This window comes from Parus major, chromosome 14 (assembly GCF_001522545.3).
Source record: "Parus major isolate Abel chromosome 14, Parus_major1.1, whole genome shotgun sequence".
Lineage (NCBI taxonomy): Eukaryota > Metazoa > Chordata > Aves > Passeriformes > Paridae > Parus > Parus major.
The window spans coordinates 9,975,567-10,000,664 of record NC_031783.1 but is presented as its reverse complement, the minus strand read 5'-3'; the positions used below and the strand labels follow the sequence as shown (position 1 = coordinate 10,000,664).

The 25,098-nt window shown below is 41.4% G+C and overlaps 1 long non-coding RNA gene across 1 annotated transcript; it reads right to left on the bottom strand.

The window, feature by feature from the left end:
* Nucleotides 1-18,622: 18,622 nt before the first annotated feature.
* Nucleotides 18,623-23,984, bottom strand: LOC117245160. Its single transcript, XR_004499493.1, has 2 exons — nt 20,817-23,984; nt 18,623-19,878 (listed from the first exon to the last, which is right to left on the bottom strand). It is a non-coding gene; the product is annotated as an uncharacterized LOC117245160 (long non-coding RNA).
* Nucleotides 23,985-25,098: the final 1,114 nt, after the last annotated feature.

Sequence of the window (25,098 nt, the reverse complement as noted above, 5' to 3'; positions counted from 1 at the left end):
TCCTTCTAATTCCCAGCCATGTGGTGCTGTCTTGGTGTGAAGGATGCTGGCTGTTCTTTTTTCTCCAAAATAGAAAAATAAATTGTGCTTATCTCTGCAAATTCCTGTTGAGCAAACCAAAGAGTAATCTGTTAGAAGCTGCTCCTCAGCCTAATGAGGGCTCGTGACAGTAAGTTCCGTGTTTGTGTGTTCATGGGGTAGCTTGAAACAGCAATACAATAATTGCTATTTTTATATACATAACCTAGATTTAGGAGCCAATGGACAAGAAACTTCCATCACTGAGGTTTTTGTGACTACATGGCAGAATGATCTTCTGGTGGAATTTCAGGGATTGTTTTACTCAATACATAAAAAAGCAGCTAAAAAAGCTGATTGAAAAAATCCAGTTTAATAGATGAAAGACAAATGCAGATTTGACAGAAACATTCCAGTTTTTCATCTATCTTGTTACCTGGAATTTTTCACAAGGGATACCTGAACATTGCTGTGCATTTTTCAATTAAAATCTACCAAGTTTTACACTAAAAAAATAATGGTTATATTCCTCTTTAAATATGTCTTCACAACTTTCTGTGGTTATTGAACTTGCAACATTATCTCTTATCTGGGGAATGCTAACCATGATAAACAAGGAAATAATTAGGGCCAAATGTGAGTTTTGGCAGTTGTTTTGGATTTTCAACATTTGGTACTTGAGGGACGTGCACAGATCAAAATCCTGGAGGCTCTGTAAACACTGTAGCCCAGAAGCTCATATGTATTCTGAATCTTTTATTTTCCTTTGTGAACACAACCTGGTTGGCAGCGATTAGTGGCTGTTATGATTTCATCTAGAAACCACTAACTGCAGTAAAAAAAACAAACCAAAAAGTAATAAATTCACATAGAGCAAAATATGTTAACAAAACCAGTAATTGTTTAAAGTTAGCACTTCTCTTTTGCAGCTCTAACTGAAATTTCCCCCTGTAAATCCATATAAATGTGTGTGTGCATGCAGTTATCCAGGGGGATGTGAGATTTGAGCCTGGTAGGGGGATGCTCTCCAGCCACTCTGTGCAATAGCAGAGAAGATCACCAGTCAACTCCCTGAAAAGAATAATTTACTGAGACCAGTGGGTTTGTTTTATGCCTGCTTAGGAAAGGGCTGAAGACATCTGGACCCTACTGGAAAGAACAGGCCATGTGAAAGTTGCTTGTAACACAAGATAAAAATTATACAGTTCTTGTCTCAAGTACATAATTTATCTGGTGTGGTTTGAAGAAGCCTCTGTACTCCTTTATAAAATGAGAATTAAGTTGTACTGTGCTAGCAAATGGCTTTTTCTCTGACCCATAGAGTACCTACTGGTGACACATAAAGTACTGATTCAGGTAAACTGGGGCCAGTTATGACAGAGATGAAATATTTGTTTTCTTGTACTATGTGTTTCTTGAATGAGGAATGTGTGAAAGGACATATAAAAAGCAAATTCTCTTCCAAAGGATAACTCCATTACAAACTAGAAACTCAAAAGAAAAGAAGAAAAAGAGCTGTTTTCAAAACAGTGGATTTAAAGTAGTTAGGGGGGTATTATTGCACTGAGAGAACCCAGGCTGGGCACTTTGTTTCCCCACATTTCTGAGTAAAAGAGGGGTAAGTTTCTCTCAGCTTTTCCCTCAGGATGAGCACAAGGATAACAGACCCATCTGGGCCTCAGCAGCACCAGGTGATGGGTTGTTTGTGTGCTACTCACAACTGTGACATCTTCTAGGCAGCATCTGGATCCCACTGGATGCTTATCTCCTTTTTGACTTGTCTGCTAGCCTGTTCTAAAGAGGAAAAAAAAGACGTGTACAAGAGTTGCATTTACACAAAGGCAGCACTGGAATTGGCTTTTTTTTTTCCCCCCTCTTTTATTGTCATTTGGATGCAATGAGAAGGGTAACTTATCTACAAGAAGTCAGCATTATTTTACTAAACCAGCTCTTAACTGATTGTGTCTTGCAGTATTAGGTTCATTCTCCTCCTTTTCCCTTGCCATCTCTTATGCAAGTCGATAATCTGTCCTCTGATTGTTAAAAGACTGCAAATCACTACACTTCTGTTATTTACCACTCATCTCAAACTCCCACCCACTGCTGATTCTCTTCTGTGTGTTTAACTCCCAACAAGCCAGAGTATGTGTCAAAATAGGTTTTCACATATTCTTTAAACAGTAGAAATTAATTGCTGTGATTCTGCACATTCCAGAAAAGCCCAGAAGGTATAAACTGAGACTTACTCACATTTGCTGTGTGTGTAGCAGATTGTACTGACATCTTAGCAACACGATTAATTGGATCTATTTCTTAAGTGATTTTCTCTACAGAACAAATATCTGAATTACAGGAATGCCTCCTGGTTAATATGATGTGCTTCATATTTTCTGTATTCAGTACTGCAATAATTGAAAACAGAATATTCAAGGCACTGTGATACTGACATAGGGGAAATGGACAACTTCATCATCTTGTTGGATAAGTATAACACAGACCTTTTAAAAAATCACCAAACCTGTTGATCCTACTCACTGACCAATGTGTGGCTTTTACCAGTGGCTTATTTAAGTGCATGAATTTATTTGATAAACTAATTGTGCAGAAACAATTCTATTTGCTGTCATTCAGACTGACACACCTTTCACAACACACACATATGAGCTGCCCATGCCAGCCAGCAGCTCACACATCTGAATCCCTGAGACTCTGGGATTTTTTTGTGAGGGAATTTTGTAGCCACTTGCTTTGATTTCCAGAACCACTGGCTGGGCTTACTGAGAGCACAAACTGCAGTTGCTGAAACCACTGCCCAGCTTCAGCTTTTTCCTGCCTTTAATCGTTGGAACGCTGTACATGGGAGAGACATTTAGATGATGAAAGGATCCTGTCTGTTGAATTGGCAGTATATTTAAACAGAAAGAAAGCAGAAAATTAGTTTTTCTCTGGTCTATTTGTTGTGTGTTTTCTAAGGGATGCTGACATTAAAGGAGAATTTGCCTCAGATGAGATCAGGGCTCCATTATGTCCATCTCTGCAGGGGCCACATAAGAGAAATATGCTGCTATTATTATTATTATTATTATTATTATTATTATTATTATTATTAATAATAATAATAATAATAATAATAATAATAATAATAATAATAATAATAATAATAATAATAATAATAATAATAATAATTTCCCCCTAAAGATAAAAAGTCACAGCAAAAGGACAGGAAGATTAAAGAATATTGGAGGTGATGTCAAGATAAGGGATGGACACCAGGCCACCAGTTCAGCAAAGGGTTGTGATGACCATAAGAGCTGGAGAAGTTTGTGAGTGTGGCCAAGCTGGGCTTGGCTTGCAGATCTGCACCAGGGAAATCATCTGGAGCTCTGCTCTGAGCCAGTGCTGATGTCAGATTTGGGTTTTCCATTCCCATCCTCCAGGCTGGATTCACACAGCTGCTCTCCCCCTTTCCCAAATTCAGACCTGACTTTGTGTTCTCCCAGGGGGAACCTGGTATCTCCAGAGGTTTTGTGGATATTTGATGAGGTCTCTGGAATTCCTTGTTCCTCTTGGTTTAAGCTTGGGATTAGGGGCCCAGATCTGCAGCCATCAGTCCTGGGAGTCCTTCAGGGGACATTTCTCACAAAAATTGCTCATTTCCAATCTGTATCTAGAAAAAGACATTTTTATGGCCAACTGGAACTTTCTAGCAGTCAACTGCTCATCATAAAGTTCCTGATACACTTTAGGTTTGGGGTTAGCATTCCTAATCAGGATATCTTGCTCTTTTATGTGGTTCTGCAAAATGTTAACCTACTGTTCCATTTTGTTTTTATAATTCTACTGTAAACTTTTCCAAAAATCCTGGACAACAAAAGGCCAACAAAGCAAAACAGTCCTGTGCTGCTTTCATTTAAATATTTCTTAACCAAGCAGATTTCCAGTAAGTAGAATCCAGAATTATTTTGTTTTAGGAAAGCAAAACAAACCCATGAGCTAAATAATCCCTTATTTTCTCTTCCATTTATTGCTTTTTAAGTGACTGGGAAAAGTTTTAAGCCTTGCACTTTCCCTACAATGGGAGGGAGTTCAACCATATTGAGGAAATGTGTTAAGCTGATGGCAATGAATTGTAATGACATTTGCATAAACTAATTTATGTACATTCATTTCAGGGTTAAAGTGGAGCCAAAACTTAAAAAAAATAATCCAAATTGCTTATTAGATGTTTCTGAAACACAGATAACTTTGAATATCCAGGCCATTTGTCAGCGAGTTTAGTTTGTGTGTCTCATTTGTATTGAGCCAGACTAAAAGAATTTGGTTCTGATGAGGAATTTGTTTCCTAATGTGAGAATTCAAATCGTGTCACCCAACTGACCATCAGACATTAATGTCATGTTTACTCAACATTCAGTTTCAATGGGGGACTATGCAGCAAAATGAAAGTCAAAAAGAAGACAAAAGGAGTCTTCTGTCCTTTTCAAGATGTGAACTCCATCTTCCACTCTGATATTCCAATACAGCAACAGCGGATGTTTAAACAGAGATTTCAATCCCAAACACTCCTTGCCTGTTTGTTTAATTACATTTCTGGAAGGTTACAGCTCTCCAGCAAATTTGGGCTCTGTGTTCATAGGCGTCTCAAATTCTCTGCTTGCTTTGACCCTGCAGCTTTGATTCAGTTCAATAATTCGATACAGAACAAACCCAGTCAGCCCTGCTGAAGCCAGTGCCAGCTCTGCTCCTCAGTTCACCAGGGACAGAGTGGTACAACAAGATTTTCCTCTTTATTTTCACATTCTGGGCTTTGTGTCACAGCTCCCAGCAGTTCTGACACACGTCCTGGTGTCTGGAAGGCGCTGCTCGTCACTCAAAGTGCAATTTAGAGCAAGAACATCCCTTTGTGCCTTTCCCTGCTCTCATGCAGAGTGTGGCAGGTCATGGAAAAAATCCCCACCAGCACCTGAGCAGCTCCTTGGCATGCAATAATTCGGAGGGCTGACCTTCAGAAATAGCCAAAAGTAACTTGTGGGGGGAAAAAAAAATTAAAGTCAGTGATCTTCACATTTAGATTTTGGTTTAGGACATCAAATATAAAAAGTTTGTTATCACAATATATGCACAGACTTTGTGATCACAATTATATCTGTATTTTACCATAATTAAGTTCACTAACCATCCATGTATTTTTCTTTCTTCTTCATTTGCCTGGGGCTTATCACTTTATCCTCACTCTTGTCTAAAAGTTCTTACAGTTCCACGGGAAGGGAGACCCTTTTATGTTAAAAACACATGTCTAAATCTTTGTAAATGTTGTATATGTTTCCTGCTGAGGTCTGAGTAAGCTTTCTCAAATAGGGTCCATTAGCATTTTAATAGCATACTCACACTAGGAAGTCTTTTTGTTTCACCAGCCAAATATGAAAATATTCAGTATTTGCAAAACAGTGATTTGATGCCAGTTACCCATCAGAAATGATCCCCATCACATGGAAAGTCAGGCCATCATAAACATCATGACATTACATAAACATTAACAAGAAATAAATAGCTATCAAATGATATACAAACCTCTGCTTACAGATCCATACACAGACAACTCTAAATAGTTTCACAGTTTTGCACTCTGTGCTTATATTTGAATCACAAACATTGGTAAATGTTGATGTCTCAATAGTTATAATGCAATTTAACACCTCACTGTAGGAGTACACACACATATTCAAAGACAGCTGAATATTTTTTTTAAATCTCCTGGGGAAATATTCTCCCCCACATTGCCTTACTATCAAACATTTTATATCCCTGAGATCACTTTGATTCCCTTTGCTTACACAGGGAAAGATCATGTTCAGGGAAGGGTCCCACAGGGAAGTGCCTCTATCTGATTCCTTCTGGAGGTGGATTTGGAAATCCTTTGCAGATACAAGTGCAGATCCACTTGCCCCATTTATCACTTTCAGGGCAGACTTGTCTTTTGCCCAAACTGCTCCAGCCCTGCCTACTCTGCAGAGAGCTGAGGAAAACGTGGCATCTTTGCCTCAGAAGACAACACAGGATTCAGCTTTTCTTTTTTTTTTTTTTTTTTTGCTACAGTCCTTGGCAGAAATCTTAAAGGTTGCATTTGTTTCCTCAGAGGTTCTTTGTTCCAGAATCTATCCAATGAATAAATTCTTCTGTTTGCAGTCTGAGCAAGATAAGCAAATGAGGAAGAGCCAGAAATCCCTTTTGCTTCCCTGTGATCTGATGGCACAAAGCTGTATGCCTTATATATGATTTAGAAGATGAATCAAAACTTTGTTTTCCTCTGGCTCTGATTTGTATGAAAAGATATAATTTCTGTAGAAAAATCCAAGTCTTGCTCTTACACTCTGACTCCCCAAGCTCAGCTCTGCTGTAGGCTACGCTCAACCTTGAATCGATAGCTGAAATGGAAAGGTCCTAAAAACCATCAAAGTAACAAGTTATATTTTGCAAAAATGACAAATAACTTTGTCCTCACAGAACATGGAAACAACTTTACAAGCAAAGCAATAAAAAAAAAAAAGCATTGTTATTGCTTGAGTATATTATAACCCTCATTTGAAAAGAATCTCAGCCTGGTTTGAAATCACTTTGTGCATATGTTACAGAAAGTCTAGAGACATTTTGTTCCTTATTAATGAAGCATGAAGAAAATGGTACTGCGTATATTTTGTTAGAAGTTTTGGCATCCTTATGCATGCTGTACATTAAGTCTTCCCTAATTAGATTTTTTTAAGTTAAAAAGCTCAGGGGGGGAAAGCACACATGACTGTTTCTACACATGACTATAACCCCTTTTTTGGGGGTTTTCTCCCCCAGAACATTCTCTGTTGTCTGACACACTTCATCCTAAGATGACCTTTCTGGCAGCTGAATGGAGACAGGAGAAGACCAAACTGATATTTTAGCTTGCAAATAAGGGAAGAATATTGGAAAGCATGAGTGTTCTGGTGCTAAAAAAGGCAGTTTTTTTCCTTGGCATTATTTATAAAAGTGTGATGTGAAGTGTAGGACCTCAGAGAGGGCAGATGTGGGCAGTGATGGTGCCAGTGAAGATGTTTAGGGAGATTTCCTCCACTCCCCTACGAGCCCTCAGCAGCTGTGGCTGCCCCACCCCTGGCAGGGACAGGCTGGACAGGGCTCAGGGCAGCCTGGAGACCTCTCCTTTGCTGAAAGTGCCCACAGGACAAAAGCTGAGGGTTTCACCTGAAGGCAGAAACCTAAGTCAAGATGAGGCTGGTGGCTTTGCCCCTGAAGGAATCAGCACAATTCTGCTGTTACTCCTAATGTTGTTTTTTTGTGGTGTAATACAGAAATAGTGGGAGTTTGGATATGATGAGGGTCAGACCCATTATTACAGCCAGCAGTTATAATTTGGAGAAAAGAAAACTGGTACTTCCAGACCAGGTTTCAAGGCTTTAGAAACATTTGAGGGTGAAAAGGTCTAGTTTAATGTGCTCGAGAAGGAGAAGCTTTTCCACTGCAGAGGGAGCAGGGCTGTGGGCTCAGTGCAGGGACAGAAACCTGAGTCCTGCAGGGGCAGAATTGCAGCCCCAGGGCTGCAGGAGTGGGTCAGCATCAGGAGGCACACACAGACACAGCTCACAAAGGATGGCAGCCTGAAAGGAGACAGGGTCACTCTTTAGAAATCACAAAGGAGGGATGCTGAGCCCAGTGATCCCCGGGCAGGAGGAGCAGTGGCCGAGCTCAGCAAGTGCCCTGCTGTCCCCTCTGGCTGGGCAGGGACATTTGGAGTTGTCATGTATGGCTTGTGGGCCCTTCTGTTTAACATGTAATCCCCAGAAGCTTCTGCTTGTGTTTATAACTCAAACTGTAATGAAAAGGGAAATTAAAGCCTTTCTAATTTAACAAAAGAATGAAAATTGCATTGAGAAAGAGTGAGGGGAAAAAGGAGCTTTCACTCTTTTGGGATTTGAGAAAATTAGTCCTGCAGTATTTTTTTTCCTGAAGAAAAGGAATATTAGATACATTAACTTCATTCTTTTGTCCTTTCCTCTCAATGTTCTAAATTCTTTGTATTTAGAAAAAGAAATGCTGCAATCCAACCATTAAACTGATACTTTATTTCTCATTTTATAGTATCTTAATGCATAGTCTTAATTCTGCAGACTGTTTTCTCAATAAGCAAAGCTGGTTACTTATAGATAAAATTATTTGTTCTATAATAAGCAACAGAACTAATGGCCAATTTACTTGTGTTAAAAACTTTCACATATGTGATAGGTGGAGGTGTGCATGTGTGTATATTTTTGAATAGGAGCTATGTTTTAACATTCTGATTAAATTACTATTTAATGTTGGCAGCTGCAAACTTTTCTTCAGAATTTTTGGCTGATAAAAAATTCCCTAAAAAGGGGTAATGTTCAGTTCTCTGAGTGTTGGGGTGGTTAAATATAAACAGGAATTTTAGGACTGTAGGTTTTAAAAATGGACATTTCTCTTTGTTATGTGTTTTCTAGCTCTTTCATTCAGGTAGATTTGAATGTTTATTATATAGAAAATATGGGATTACAACACTTGGCCTTGCAGGAGTGGGATCCTCCTGGAGCATCTGGGCTGCTGCCCCTGGCTGAGGCATCTGTGTGTGTGTGCAGTGGTCCTGGGGAGTTAACCTGCATGGAAAGGGAGTAGGGAAAGCCATAGTTACCCCCAGTCAGCTGTCAACAAGCAGAGACACTGTCAAATTAAAGGGTTTTCCCAAAAGCTGGAGCTCAGAGCTGGTTTTCCTGGGGTCAGAACTGATGTCTGTGCTGCAGGGGTGAGCAGCACCAGCAGGAGCAGCACAATCAATAAACAGTTCTTGGATTTGCTTCCCCAGACAGCTGGAGAAACCTTTCTCCCCAGTACCCCAAAGTGCTTTATTTTCTTGGGCTGGGGTCTCTGGAAGGTGAGGAGGAGTGAGGCAGGGCAGTTAAGCAGGAGCATCAGTCCTTTGTGGAGAGATAAAGGGCACCAGGAGAATTAATGACCTCAACAAGGCAACAGAAACCTCTTCAGGGTGAGCACAAAGATGCTGGCATGTCCTGTAGTCAGAGCTTTCTGTGGATGCCTTCAACATGATGAGTGCTGAGAGAGATAACACTGACTGTGGGTACCTCCAGTGACAGAGGGGCAGAACTGCTCACCAAATAAAAAGGACATGACCTGCTAGAGAAGAGCTTGGCTGCTTGATGTGACCAGAGGCAGGACAGAGCCAGGGCACTGGGCTGGGGCTTGCTGCAGGCCCTGTCACCAAAAGGTACTGAGCCAAATCAGCATGTCTTGGAGATAATACACCAGACTTGATAGGACCACTATTTTTACGAGGCAGTTTTCAGGAAACAGTTCCCAGTGATAGGAAAGAGATGAAAAGTATCATAGAAATTTAGTGCATATAATCAAAACTTTTATTTCCTCATTTTGGAGCTCAGAATTTATGACCAGAGCTGTCAGGAGGAGGATGGCAGCTCTGCACATGAAGTGACCTTTGCAAACCTGGCTTTGAAAGTTGGCCTTTGGAAGGTATGGAAGAAATTCCCCTTTTCCTCTCCTTGGAAGGAGGGATGATGTCCCCTGATCAGTAATGTTTTGTCAAGAGGCTCCCTTCCTTTCTGCCAGATTAGTATGTAGCAATCTGTTTTTCTCCAGCCTGTCTCACCCCAGGAGTGGTTGGGCACTGAGGGACCAGATGGAGGGACTGGCACCCCTCGGTGGCAAGAGCAGGACTGTCAGCAGCCCTCTGATCACTGCCTCTGGCACTTACACAGGTTTGCTTTCCTGCAGATTTGTGTGGCTTTCTATGGGGCTAATGTCACACATGATAGACAACTACAGCCAAGCAGATCAGTTTGCCCCATAAAACACAAGTTCTGAGTGGAACTCAGAAATTATAGTCAGATTTTTGCTGAATTAAACAAAAAAGTTTCAGCCAGAAGAAAATGTGAATGAGTGATGCTTCAGTTCAAAACAAAGCCCTTGAAACTTTCCTTTTGAGGAAATATTGAGAGGAAGGTAAAACAACATCAAATAAAAAATCCCCCCCAAAAAATTAAGCTTCATTTTGAAAGATCTTGTGAAAAAGTTTGATTTTTAGGTGAGTCCAAAACCTACAGTGGACATCTCCTACTGTCTTGATCCAACAACTGGATCAAGAAACCACCTAGTGACACTGTTCAACTCTTAATGAAACTTTCTTCATTTGTTCCTTCTACTTGTTCACATGTAAAGTAACTAAAAATTGCTAAAGTGGATATCCAGATTGATTTAAAGGATCATAAACCTTTTCAGGACCCTCATGACACTGCCTGTAAGTGCTGGGTCTTTCCTTCCCATTTCAAGGGCTGTTTGCAGAGTTTGGCCACTTGACTTTTGCTCACTGCCTTTAGGAAAAACTCATGGATTATCTGACACTGTCCTGATTTCAAGAGCAAATTCCAGATTAAAGCCATCTTCTTCCATATGTCCAGCTTCATAGAAGTCAGAGTGGATGGAGCTTTTAACAGACATCTCTGAAATCTAGGCCTGAGATTCAAAACCTGGGAATGAGACCCCCAATCCATATGAACCAAGTGAGAATTTTCCCTGATTTCCTCAGGTTTAGGCTCCTGTTCTTGTTCTCTGCATTTATGCTTTGCTCTTTTCCACAGCCTAATAATCCATCAGGCTCTGAGGCTTTTTATGCACAAGCTTAAATTTGAGAGTATTTGTTCTCCAGCTGAAATAATTTTGTTCTGATGGCAGAAACCTGTCTTTTGAGCAAAGAATATGCAAAGAAGAAAGAAAAATGCTTTTTATGACTTGAAACATTTTTAGTGCTTAGGCTTTTTTTTCAGACCAGCTTCTCAGATGTGCTTATCCACATTGTCTGTCAGTTCTTCAGTAATACATTTAAACCCAATATTTCACCTACATTTGGTAATGGAATTGTGTTAAGTTCTTGCACCTTTTGTGAAAATAGATGGCCTCAATGAAGAACCTCTGTTAATTCCCAAGAGAGGAAATGGTTAATAAGTCCACTTTTTCTAATATCAGAGGATGCACATTTGGCAACTAGAACCTTAACTCCTCTGCTCTCAGAACTACTTCCTTTAAACAATGCCAGTGAAGGTCTGGATTCCTGAATTTCTTATTCCACAGTTGTGTAAATCAACCCACCTCCTTTGCTCCCAGTGAAACTGCATTGTTGTTCACCAGCTGAGATCCAGACACACCATTGTGGTGGGCAGCAAATATTCAGTGCTTTCCCTCCCAAAAAATACACCCAACCAGCAATGAGGGAAAACACTGGGGTGTCTGCAGGGGCTGAGTAGGGATGCAGTGATTTCTCCTTTTGGCTGGAAGTGGAACTCTTCCCATTCTGGCTTTGTAGGGAGCTGTGTCCTCACTGTGCTGTGCAAGGTGGTGACAGCAACATCTGCAGAGAGGAGGTTTGGACAGTGCAATCTCTGGAAGGCATCCTGAGCCAGAGCAGGCAGCTGGGGTGAGCTGCTGGGCATCATCTGCCCTGGGAAAATTCAGTCTCTGCTTTTAAATGCCTGTTGTTCCTGCACAGAGCTTAAAAGAGACAACAGCACCACCAGCAAAAAAATACCCCCAAAAATGTGGAAATAGTTCCATGTGTATTTAAAAACGTGTCACAATATGGCCAGGGAGAAAGCCCAGGGAGCATGGCAGAGTGTGGCTGAGCTGCAGGATGGCAGCTGAATGCTGGAGCAGGGCACAGCACAGCTGCTTGTACCTGAGTCTTGGTGGGAATTGCATGTGGAGTATGTGCTCTGAGTGAAAAATGCACCTGCAGGAGTAAACCCATCTGAATAGAGCTGTTGACTTGCAAACAAATGGAATATTGAACTAACCTAAAAGTGACATAATAGAGAAACAGTCAGGGACCATATTGGCATTCAAGTGGCTATTTTTAGCTTGTATTTACTAATTGCATGGGAGTAGGAAAAGTAGGTGTAATTACAAAGACAAATGTTCTAGGTAAGTGGAATAAGCTTTTTTTCTGCATGGTGTCTCCTTCAGAGGAACTCATACATTTATTTCTAGTGTTTTTCTAAGAACAGAAGAGCAAGCTTACTAAATAGGTAGTAATTGGCATGAAGTGGGCAGCCAGTTAAAGCTGAAAGCACTTGTACCTGCTTCCCTCTTCATTATATTTTTGTGTCATGTAGATGGCAAAAGAGCAGTAGCCTGACGATTTACCTGATTAAAAATGACATTGTAAATATAGTCAAAGGCAATTTGTATTAGGAGCTATTTTTCATAAGGTTGTCCTCTGTAGCTTTATTAGTCTTTATGAGATGAAAGACAATGAAACCCTAATTTCCACATAATTCTGCTTAGTATTTTTTAATAAGGCTTTGTGTGTTATTCAGCCATGGGTTTTGATTTGCACAGATGGAACCAAGGGCTGGAACATTTTTTTAAAAATGTAAATATAAGGGTTGTATTTTGGGCTGGTTTCACTTTTCATTTCAACAGCAGTCATGCATGCAGGGAGAAGTAAAGAGTAAAAACATTCATGGGTTATATAGTGCCCTGAGAACACACTCAGGTCTCCCACTGACTTCTCTGTCTCCTGGCACAGCAGTTGTTGAGCCAAAATGCAGAATTTATATTGCTGTCCCCAAGGTTATGTTCTTATCAATATGTTTTTTTCAAGAAAAAAAAAAAAAAGCAGCAAACCAGAACACACCTCACATGCCCCCCAAAAAACCCAAAAATGGGTCAACCAAACAAAAATGCACATTCATGCTTCAGAGACTCAGTTATTCACCATGACATGGGTTCCCAGTGTCATCATGAGGAGCTGAAGATCACTCATATTTCACATATTATTGTGGAGGCTGAAATTAATAGTATATCATCATCTCTGGGAGCTTATATTTGTGAGGCAGTGCAGCAAGGTTTTTTTCTTTCTGTTTCTCTCTTATCAAATTTGCTGCTTATTAGTCCAAGGACAATGACCCCTGAGCAGTAAAAGAAGAAATTAAATTAGTAGGTTTGGAAAGGAGAAAAGTTGGAAGGACAGGGGTGAGTGGAGGGATCAGAGACATGGGAACAGCAAGTCGGGTGACCAACAAAAAAAGAATATTTGGGAGCAAAATCTGTAGTGGAGTAACTGAAGATGGAGGAAGGAAAAATGGTAAATGCATGAATTAGCATAAAAATGTGGAATGCAGAAAATGGAGGATGAAGCTTAAAAGATAAAATAGGGCATTTTATCAAAAGAAGATGCACTTGGAAAATGTCACAAACAGCCCTCTACAGAACCCTTTTTTCATATCTACTTGATTTTATTTTTTAATAAAAACAACAAAGTAAAATGGAAAAAACCCCAAAGCTTTTAAACAGTTCTGGCTGTTTAATAGAGTGGTTGGGACATTATGTTAAGAAAATGCCATGCCTTTGTAAGCTATTTGGAGAAACCTCAAAGGGACTAATATTACATAGGGACAGCATCTTGACAGTCCTCATGGAGGAGAAAAAAACTCATAATTATAAAAGAATGAATTTTAAAAGGAGAAGCTGCCCCAAATTTCTAAGGGTATTTCAACAGTGCAGAGTAGTATCGACTTTCAGAAGAGTTGAAAAGGTTTATTCAAGGGTTATAAAAATTATGTTCCCTTTAAAGTTATTTATATTTAAACACTCAAAAATCATTAGTCACTTTAAAAAAAAGTTGGCCACCTTTTTGTATACGACATTTTTCTATGAGTACTTGTGTATTATGCAAAATACACAGCGTTTCTGAGCCAAGGGCTTTTGGTATAAATTGAGTGGGTTCTAAACAAAGGCAGAATTATAAATAAATTTAATTTATTGCATATCTTATACTTTCTCTCTTCCCTTCCAACCCTCAGTCAGAAAAATCTAAAGCACTGAGGATTGTGTGCTCCAGAGTTTGTCAGAGTAGGACTCGACTTGTGCATGGCAAGACTTTCTGCATTTCCACAATTCCCAGTTTGTACTTGCAGAAAATGGTACCAGGCATCTGGATCTCTGATCTTTGTGAAGCCAGAAACTTTGAAGGCAGATAGGAATTACTTCCTATCTGCTGGAAAGTCATGCCCATTCTCACTTGGTGAGTCCGCAGCAGACAGCGAGCTCCTTCACGGCACTTCTGTTTACTCCATATATAAAAAGGCTCTGTTGGTGTTTTAAGCTCCTGTTTGTGAAGCCAGAGCATAACAAAATCTTGCTTGTGAGCTCAGATCCTCCCTCTCAAAGGAGCGTGCCATTTGAACAGGAAACTCTGCCAAAGGAAAATGAGTTTCCCAAATGAGTACCTGTGCAGGGAAAAGTGATAATCCCCCCATGAGCTCTGCAGCCAAACCCGTGACAGGGACACGAGGGTGCCTTGGGTGGATGGGGGACTTTTGTGGTTTAGGGTTTTAGGCTTTGGTTTTTTTTCTTTTTCTATCAGCAAAGCTCTCCTTCCATTTTACAGGGTGCAAAGTGGCACAGAGTAAACATTATCCAGGAGTACAGGGCATGAAATAAAATGAGAAAAATCAAGAAACACCATTTATAAAACAGAGCAAGGGGAACATTTCACTGTGTGGTGAATCTGTACCTTTAGACCTCCTCAGCTATTAAATCACCCTCTTTCTTCTCATAATGAGGATTCATTTCTGGGAGTTAACGTACAGCTCATGCATACACCCAGATGGAAATGCAATACATTTTGATAACCATATGGTACAACATGAAAGATAGTCAAGTATAAAGATTATAACAACCCAAAAATTAATTTAGTGCTGAGCTTGATCTAGATCCCACTAAAACCCAGTGTAAGCTATTTCAATGACATTTGGGTCAGGTCTTTCAGGTCTTTCTGCACTCTTTGTGTGTGACTTAAGATTATTTGTCAAAGGTCAACGTAGCTGAGAATTAATAACAGATAGCTTGAAGCTTTCTTTCCCTTTAAATCTGCCCACAAATCACCTTTTGGGATTTCAAGGGTTTTTTTTCTATTTTGCTTTCCCTAAAACAATAATTAGATAATGTTCCACTTGCAGCTGTAATTTGTGCTAGCAATAATGAAGGGTAAAGTGTTCCTCCATGAATGACCGGGTGAGAGTGATGTGGAAATACAGCATTTAAATATAAGTTAAAGTACAGCAGATTACAGACTGGCTATGATTCTAGGGCAGTCTGTATTCTTTGCAAACAGGAAAATAGCACTGGCTATCTAGGAAGCAGGTAATTTTTTCCCTAGGTTTTGGAATACCAGTCATTTTCAAAAGATTTTGGATTCCTTCTAAAAGCAAGTTGTGGTGACAAAAACACAGGCCTTTAAAAACAAAAGACAGGGCCATTGTACAAGTGAAAGCAATTGCCAATAAAGAGGCATTAGCTGAGTAAATATTACCAGCCAGCTCCACTTAATTAAGTGCTTTGCTAAACACATGCAAGTACTTTTATGGACACCCAATATGCAGGGAAATGCCAAGTGACTTACTGGATTCTTATTTAGTATTTCCTGTTTTCAGGGCTGAAGCATCTGAACAGAGCTGCTTTGTAGCACTTCCCTGGGATCTGCTGAATGCCAATGTGCAGGGCCCACAGCGTCCCTACCAAGCAGACACGGGAAAAGCACAGCAAGCCTTCAGCAGAATGTGGGTTTGCTCTCCATGAGGCCCCCAGCAGCACCTTCCATGGACTTTGACAGATGGAATCCCTCTTTCTGTGTGTGCTTGTGCACTGCTCTGAGGTCAGAGCCATGGATATCTGCCAGCTTTCCATCTCTAACTCTCCTGTTAACTCATGGATCTCTCTGTCACCAGCCCATCCAGAGCTGCCGAGCCCTTTCCTTGGAGAGCTGAGCTTTGGTCCTGCCATGCAGTGTCTGGGGACACCACTCCTGTGCTGGCTGCAAAGAGCATGGCACTGCCTTTTCCATGGAATAGCTCCTGGACACGGGCATCCTGTGTGCTTTATCTTGTCTCACCCTGCCTTCCCAGCCCCCTCCGACCAGTGTAGCCACTCGTTCAGGAGCAGCTGCCTTGGACAGAAGCCAGCTTTTTGACTAAGAAAGATCAATTTAAATGGATGTTCATCAGAGTTTAATGATCCTTGTTAGCTCCGTGCCAGGGGCAAGATCGTCTCCTGACACCTCTGCAGGTATTATCACTCTGCAGAGGTAAAAAGACAGCAGGAGAAATCCTCATCCAAAATGGAGCTCGCGGGCTGACACAGAGCCCCTGTTAATCACATCTCACCCAGCTGCATGCAGACAGATTGCCACCTTGCACATATTTCTGAGGTGAGGTGCTCAGAAGGTCATTGCTTATTCTTATCGCTGAAGGGGATTCAGGTTGTATTATGGGTATTTATTGTTCCTGAGGATTTCTAGTTTTTATTATGGATGCTCGTAATCAACCTGCAATGTTATCTTGTAGCTCAGTGAGTGGCACAGTTTGCTCAGGCTGCTTATTTCCAGAGAGCAGGCAGTGTACCTACCACCCAAAACACACAAACAAATTCATTCCCAGTAGGATCATAACCTGCAGTTCAGGGAGTCAATTTTTCTGCAGTAACTTCAGTGTTCCGTGGAGTCTCATTAATGCATATTTTTTTAAATCTGCACAGATGCCTGAGCAGGCATTAGGAACCTCAGAAAATCCAACCTTTAGTTTTGTATTCGGTGTGACTTGACTTTTTGTAGTGTATGATAAGGTGGTGAGACTAATTGCTGTCAGAGCTGAATTCATTGGAGTTCTGCAAAACACAGATTTGTGTGGCCGTGGAAATGTTATGCTTCATGTGCAAACGCTCACAGATTCAAACCTTATCAAATGTGTCACAGAGCCAGTGCTCCTCTTGAACCTGTAAACTTTTCAAAGCTATTAACTTTTTCTAATTTACACGTCTATACACCAGGGTCATGGTCCCTACTTCTTGTCTCTCTGCATCAGGGTATGTTCAAAAGGGTAGAATACAGAAAGGGTCCATAAGATTTGAGCAGCAAAATTGCTTTCTTTGAAATCTCTGTGGCTTTTTTTTTTTTTTTACATCTTTGTAAAAGAAGTATATGGGTATAACAGTCCCTTTTTTAAAAAATCAATAGTTGAAAGTGATTTGCTCTGATTAGCCTCTCAAGATTGCTCTAAGTTACAAGATTGTTGGGTTTAAAACAGCAGGTGAATTTTCTGTGCCACTTAATCCCAGCAGAGTTCACATTTTGCTTTCTAATCCTGAAAGACCCTTTCTCCCTCTCAGATCTCTGCTCTCATTCGTGCTGCTGTGATGGTGATCTAAGCACTGAGTGAGCATTCAGTAGTTCCCACCTTTGCAAGGCTTTGCAGGACTGCAGGTGGTATTTCTTAAAAGTTAAATCAAGTCTTCGTTTCTCTGAGGTGAAAACACTGAAATGCCCCATAATTAAGAGTGGATGGGATTTTCACTGTAATCTGAAGAGCTGAGAGGATCAGGGAGGACTGTCCTGGTGCAGGGCTGTCCATCAAAGCTGGCCAGTGATGGGCAGAGGGGAGAGCAGAGGTCCCCAGAGCAAACCAGCTGCAGCAGGGCTGCTGGGAAGCACCAGGGAGCCTCCCCTGGGGTTTGCAGATTCATGGTGGATGTTCTCTCAGGCCTGGAAAAGTTTCAAGGTACTCAACAGTTTTTTACCCTGCCCTTCACCAGTCTGAAATGAAGCCTATGGGCTCTGTGTGGTCCTTAATTCAAAGGGAAAGCAGTGCCAAGCCTTGCAGTCTGTGCAGTCCTCTAAGATGTGACAAGTGACAGGGTGCCATCGCTGTCCTGAGGGATGACAGGACTGTCCTTTGCATCCAGACTGCTCCAGGGGGTTTCATTTCTTCTGATAAATGAAAGGCATTAAGAAACGTCTCCTGCCCTTTGAAGATACACCAAGAAATTTCACTTAGCTTAAACACAATATAATGGGGCTGTTAATCCTGGACTTTACCCTAAAAATATGGGTTTTAAATGGGTTGAAAGTGCACTGCAGAAAAGTCATCAAAATGGCTTGGTAATAAACAGACATTTCTCATCATACACCAGAAGAGAGAGGCTTCATTTCTCAGTGGTTAAATAGTAGCATTAGAGATGAGCTACTCCGTGATTTTGTTTGCAGGGTAAATAAATGTCCAAATATATTCTTACTGAGGAAGAGCTATCTCACCATTACTGAAAAATAAATGCAAATGTTAGAGTCATAATCTGCTTTAACCAAATAGTGCACAACAATTAAGTGTTAAATTATTGATGTTATAAAAGGCAAAACAGCCTCTAGGCACAGGAGTTTCCATGACTTCAACACTGAATAATGAAAACTTTCTCCCCATTTTTATCAAGAGTATTATTAAAATGTAATTTTTTATTTTTTTTTACCCCCTTTGAACTTTGAAGTCTATTTAAGTAAGGCCATTGGGGAAAAGTTAATTAAATTGGGAAAGCTAGCTGGCATATTTACCATTTCAGGAGCCATGCTGTATTTCTGCAGTGAGAGGTGAATTGGGTTTGCATTCAGAGGAGTAACCTGTCCAAAGTCAGCCCTGAACAGCAACAAACCACAGAGGCAAAATCTGGTTATTGAAAAACAGCTACTGGCTGGTGAGGTTTACAACTTTATTTCATCTTTAAAACTACTGAGCCTCTTTGTATATTGACAAATAGGTATTAGAAGGCAACTTGGGGTTGTTTCTGTGGGGCAGAATTCCCTGTACAAGGAAAAATAGGAAGTTTGGGGTGCAGGAGCCTTTTAGTTTAGCATAGAGAAACAAGGCTGAAGAACTGGAAGCAGACAGCACACATTCAAACCAAATCAGGTGCTTTAATCATGCAACCAAGTGCTGAGGAAAGGTCTGGACTCTCCATTTCTGTGTCCTCAGGTCTGTCCAGAGTCCAGACTGGGTGACCAGATGGCCCTGAGGGACTGGACCAGGACAAGTGTGGGATGTGGGGCATCCAGTGAGGAGTTGTATTTTAATATTAATGTCACAAACCACACTTTGCAGCAGGCTGAGAAGGTAGAAGCTGATGGCAGGGTCTCACCAGCTGCTTTTTCACAAACCTGCAAATGTGATGTTGCACATCCCCTAAGCACAACCCTGCCTTTGGCAGGATCAGACCATTGGGATTTCTGGATTTCAGGCAGCAAAAAATCTCAATGCCTGGTGATAGTGGGCACAGCCACTCCTCACAAGAAATAAGCAACTTGTTGGGAACATTTAACAAGTTTAGTAACTGTACCACAACCTAGATGGGTTTTTTGTTTGTTGGAGACTTGTTTGTTTTTTATTTATGGGTTTTTTTTCCACGAGTCTGCTAAATTATTTAGGGGCTGAATTTTAAAATTAGAAGACGTGGCATTAAAAAAGCGATGCATATTTTATGAGGGGTTCTGGGATTTTGTGGTATCAAAATACACATTGCAGTCTTGGAGACTCCAGCACGGAGCCACAGGAGCATCCAGTCCCCTCTGTCTGAGCCTCAGTGCCCATCCCAGCTGCAGCACAGAGCACGGGGGTCACTCCATCCCCCAGGGCAGGGGGAACCCCACTGCTCCCCCTCACATCGGGTTTCAGTAGTTTTCCTTTTTGGTGGTAAATAGGAACACAGAATTTTGTATCCATGGAGCTCCTCCATATCCTGTGAGTGATTTTTAGGTGAGGAGTGTGGGGTTTGTTTTATAATACCCAGCAGGAGAGGTGAGGGAAGTTGCAAAAGCCGTTGGAGCCTGCTCCCAGCAGCACCACGGGATCTGCAGAGCTGCTGGGAAGTGCAGGGATGCTGGAGAAGCAGGATTCTGTGCAGGGACCACAGCTGTGAGGAGCACAGGCTGGCAGGATGGGCTCTTAGGAGGTTTCTCTGCAGGAAGGAGCAGCAAGAATAAGATTCATGAGCATTCCTCGAGGACCTCATCAGGTATCCTAGAAGGGTGTGTTTGAGCAGGCTGCTGCACTCTGAGGTCTGCCTGCTCCTCAGTAGATCCCTTAGCAACCTTTCAAGGCAGCCAAGATCTGCAGTAAGTACTGATGGCTACAGCCAGGCTTTCTCCTGAGTAATTTACCTGTGTCTAAATGTACGGGAAATAACTTCTGCTGACACTTCTTCTTATGAATTAGCAGGCCTTGCTGACACAAATCAGGAACTCAATACAATATTCAGCCAGCACATTAAATCTCCTTCTAACATGCAGCATGCTGAGACACTCTTCATTATTAGCAGGAGCACGAGGAGCTGAAGAAATGCCAGCTGTCCCCTCTGATGGCAGCGGCATGGCACAGGCAGGAATAATTAGCGCTCTGCTGCACGGCTGCCGTGGATGGTGCTGCTCTTCAAAGCTGCTCTCCCTCTAGGTGCTACACAGAAATCCTTGATAATTAACCAGCTCTTGGTGACACTGCAACATTAATAATTCCTCGGGAGCTGCATGCAGTGTGATGTGCAGGCACACAGGCCTCGGTAGGGTCGGGATGGCTGCGCTGGGGATGCAGGCAGAGCTGGGGCAGCAGCACAGCCCCTCGGGGTTCAGGGGAGCCACTGCCCTGGCCTGCAGTGCCAGAGCAAGTCCTTGTCCTTAAACCTGAGAAGTAGCAGCCCTTTGGGTTTTCCCACAGTGTTGACTACAGTAGTGGGGAAGAAAAAATTTTTGGCAAAGCCTAATTTTGAAAGGGGCTAAAATTTTCACCTCAGAATAGAAGCTGAAACTTTATCTCGTGAAGCTTACAAAAAATTAACTCCTCATTTCATTTTTATACATATCTACCTTTCCTGCTTTGTTTACCAAAGCAGGAGACACTCACCTTTGTGCAAGGTTGATCCTGGTGGGATGTTCTGGCAAGAAGTTCTGGCAGTTCTCTGGTGTACTCACAACCACTCTCTGCTATTAACCAGGCACTGAGGGCTGACTGCATATCTGGTTTTTTGGGTTTTTTTTTCAGGAATAGATCTTCAAGAATTATAAGACCCATCCTTAAGAGAAGACCCATTTGCCTTAAGAAAAAAAGGAAATGAAAATAAATGAAAAACTTGAAAGATGAAATGAAAGTTCTGCTCTGCAGATCTGATTCTGGAGAAGGGGAAAAGTTTCTTGCTGGGAGATGACTTCACAAACTTACCAACATATAGGTTTTGGGAGAGACAGCCCCTCAAGCTCCCCCAAGCATGTGCTAACAAGAGCCAAGGCTGTTTATGATTACCTAGCACCACAAATCAAAGCATCCTTTCATAGCATCACAAAACAATTCCCTGGACCATATCAGAAGGAGTTAATTTTCTCTGACCAGATTATGCTGCAATTAAAATGTGCACCAGAGAATAATTTGTTCCTCCATTGCAATGCCAGAGATGTTTTCTCCTGTCCACAGCATCCCTGCTATTGGCAAATACTGCAACAAAGAGAAGGAAGTGGTTCCAAATGTGTCCATCCTACTGACATGGATTGTAATGAGCATGGAAAGTGGGCCAACATTAACTCTCATAGTGTCAGTAACATAAGCCCAAGTGCCAAGCCATTTCAATTAATTATGTGCTAATAGTCTCTGGGCTGATGCAGTGTTCAGCATGCTCTATGTGTACAAGTTATCCTCATCAGTTCTATTTTTTTCCTTTTTGAACAGAAATTAGCATTAATCCTTCAATTCTGTGGAAGCCTTCTGTTGCAGTCCAAAAGTCAATGCAGCATTCAGGCTTCATATGCACGTTACCATTCTCTCAGGCCCTTGTTGAGATGGTGATTTTAGCAAAGTTAAACACCATCAGTATCCTGTGTCCTGCTGGGGCACAGCAAAGTCTCTCCAGATTCCTGTGGGCAAGGTTTGCAACTACTCTGGGGTACCAGGCAGCCAAAGCAGAATCACAATGGTAAATAGGATCCTAATAGGCAGAAAAATCATAAGAAAGGCTTTTATTTAGGCAGATAGGTTTTCTGGTCTGGGGTTTTTATTAATCACCTCTTTCCAAGGAATGTCTCTTGGATTCTCAGGCATAGGCTGATGGAATGTCCCTCCTTGCAGTTAATGGAGGAAGGTCTTCTATAGACCTTTTTCACAATGAGACTTTTACTAAGAACCTAGACTGCTCTGGAGAGCTCTCAGTGTGATTAAATACAGAATTGGAGGCAAAGCAAAATCTTCATGTGGTGTTTTGGCAAAGCCCCTGGAACTGTTGATGGTTCCTCTGGTAGAAAGCTGCCCTGCAGGAGGGAGCTCACAATTCAAGGCTGATTTGGAAGGATTTGGGAATCCACTCTCTAGCTCCTGTTTGAATTTTTGTCTAGCTGTAAACATTCTCTCAGCCCAGAGTGGATGTCAAATATCAATATCAGAATAATTAAATGATTGCAAGTACTAATGAAGATCCTAAATAAGCAAAGACATTCAAAGCAGTCGGCTTCAGGACCACATCAGGTCTTTGTATCTATGAGACTGCAGCTTAAAAACAAGATGCACTTTTCTTCCAGCTCACCAAATTACAGATAATAATCAGATATTTAAATATCTCTTCTGTGCAGGCAGGAGAACACTGCAATATTCAGTATGTAGTAATATAGTAAGTGTACAGTAGTCATGATTATTTTGACTATTCTCTCTCCCAATTAGTATTTATTTTGAAAAGACAGATGGTTTCATTCTGTGCTGTAAGGTAATGTGTGCTATTAACCCAATACAAGGTCATATTCATATCTTTCTCATGCAAGGTCAGCCACATACAGGCCAAGAAAAAAGTCAAGCTGTTTTCTTCTGTGGGTCTATCTTTGCCTGAGAAGAAAACAATAAGGATTCTGATCCAAAATCTGCACTCCTGATCCACATATTCATTCCATATAAAATAAAATATCTTTGATTTTTACTCCCACACCCACCTCAAAGACCTGGATGCCTGTGCTCTGTGGACACAACCCCCAGTACTTATATTCTCTCATGAGCACAAGGACCTTTACACAGAGGCAGGGGCAATGTGACCTCGAGATGTGAGGACAATGTGAGGACAAAGTGAGAAGCCATCACTGCCCCACTCCTCAATGGAGAGCTGTGATTTTGGCCAAGGCTGTTCTCTTTGCTGCTGGGAATGAAGATGAGTGGAGCAGGAGGATGAGTGTTGAAGGTTCTAGTAGTAAATATCCAGAGACTACCATCCCTGTCAGAAGGGATGGATGTTTCAACAGCCAGTCAGCCAATTTCACGCTGAAATTAAAGTTGTCAGTCATCAGGTGGCCTGCTTGGTAGATAAGTGATATTACAGTTTCACATACCCAACCTTTTTCCATTGGCTAGGGTTTGATGCAGAATCCTCGCTGGCATGCCATTGACACATAAAATGTAGCAATTATTGCTAGCATTTTTATTCTCAAGGTTTTTTGGCACATTGAGTTCAGATTCCCATTTGCTACGTTTGATACATGTAAACAATCCAATTTTTCATCAGTTCTGCTCAAGAGCTCATCAGTGACTGCATATGGGTGTAATCAAGTAAGCATCGTTTACTAAATCCAAACCTTACTTCTTCATTTCCTTCAGTGCTCACTTCTGTTATATTTCCTACAACAGCTCTATATTTTTAAATAGTGCTAGTCAGGATTCTCTTTTGTTTGTTTGTTTTAATCTTACTGATATCATTTCAGTGGTTCATTTTTTTATTGCTTGAAGTGTAATTCTAGTTTCCCCACATAATTTCCTTTCAAAGCCAGATGGACAGAAATGGTTCCATGCCATGCTGAAATTCTCCATCTTATTTACACAAGATAAATCTTGTTGCTAAACAATTCTGGAGAATGTGTTCACTATATAATATCTACTGAATTTGTCAATCAAGTCATTCTTATTCCATCTTTCGTCATTCTGCTGTTCTCTACACACATGTAGTGGAAAAGGGGAAAAAAACCAAAACTGTAGAGAGGATGATGGCAGGAATTCTGTGAGATGGATGAATTTGCCTACCATTGTTTTGCCCCCAAGGTGACAAACAGATTTTTTTTTTATTTTTGTTTTTTGGTCACCCTTTTTCCCTCTTCTCCCTGAAGCACACAGAGCTGCCTTGGGTTAAGCAGAAAAGCTGCTGGTGCTGAGGAGCAGAGTACAACCCCTGCTGCTCTGTCAGGTCTCCCAGCTGAGTTGTGTGCTCAGGATTCTGTGTGTCTAAATACTCCTAATGTGCATCTCTAGAAATACATGCATGGAAAAAATAAATTTATTTCATTAGGAGAGCACACTAGAGGTTTTGGGAAGATGTACTTGTAGCAAGTTATCTATGGTACATATTGGATATTTTTATTCAAGTACAGCTCTTCAAAGCAGTCCTTCAAAGGGGCAGAAATTCCCATTGTGGTGCTCAAAGACGGAGACTTCAAGGCAGAGGGAGTAAAAACTCTCCCAGAGCAGTCAGACATCTCAGCAGACATGAGCATTTCTCCCTCCTTCATGCTTGCCTGTTGCTGTCCTGCTATGCTAATCACACTTCTGAAGGCTGACTCTACTTCTCATTTAGTTCAGTGGCAAAAAGCCTTTAGTACAAAGACAGAGGCTGATTTTTTTTACTCGTTTGCCTCCTGTGTCTTTCAGGGGTTTTTAGCTCATCCTCCTCTGCTCTTTGTGTCATCACACTCTCCTAAACCAAGAGAAGGACAGCTTGGGCAGTGCAGTACTAAAAAGCATCAGTTTTTCTGCTCAGGCTTTCGCCCCAGCCCACATGCCCAGGAGTGAGGCTGGACACCAGAGCCTGAGCCTGGACAGGAGAAGATGGGCTGGGAAATTTCCATGGCTTTTTCCTCTCTGCCACAGATATTTTTACCCATGCCTGGATCAGTTCTGTTCCTTAACTGAAATCATTCTGTCCTCAGCATGCTTAATCCTATCATTCGTGGGAGTCCCTTCCCCTCCCTGTGCTTTCTGCTTGTGTGTTTGCAGCTGAGTGTCACTGTTATGGGAAGTGGCACATGCTGCCTTCCAGTTTTTAATACCTTTTTCAACTGGAATATTAAATCTTTTCCCCACAGGCCTTCCTATTTCTCCCATTTCCTCCATAAATGCTGTGTGAAATGCTGGGATCTCCCTCATCTGGATCCAAGTGCTTTGTGATGAGTATTAA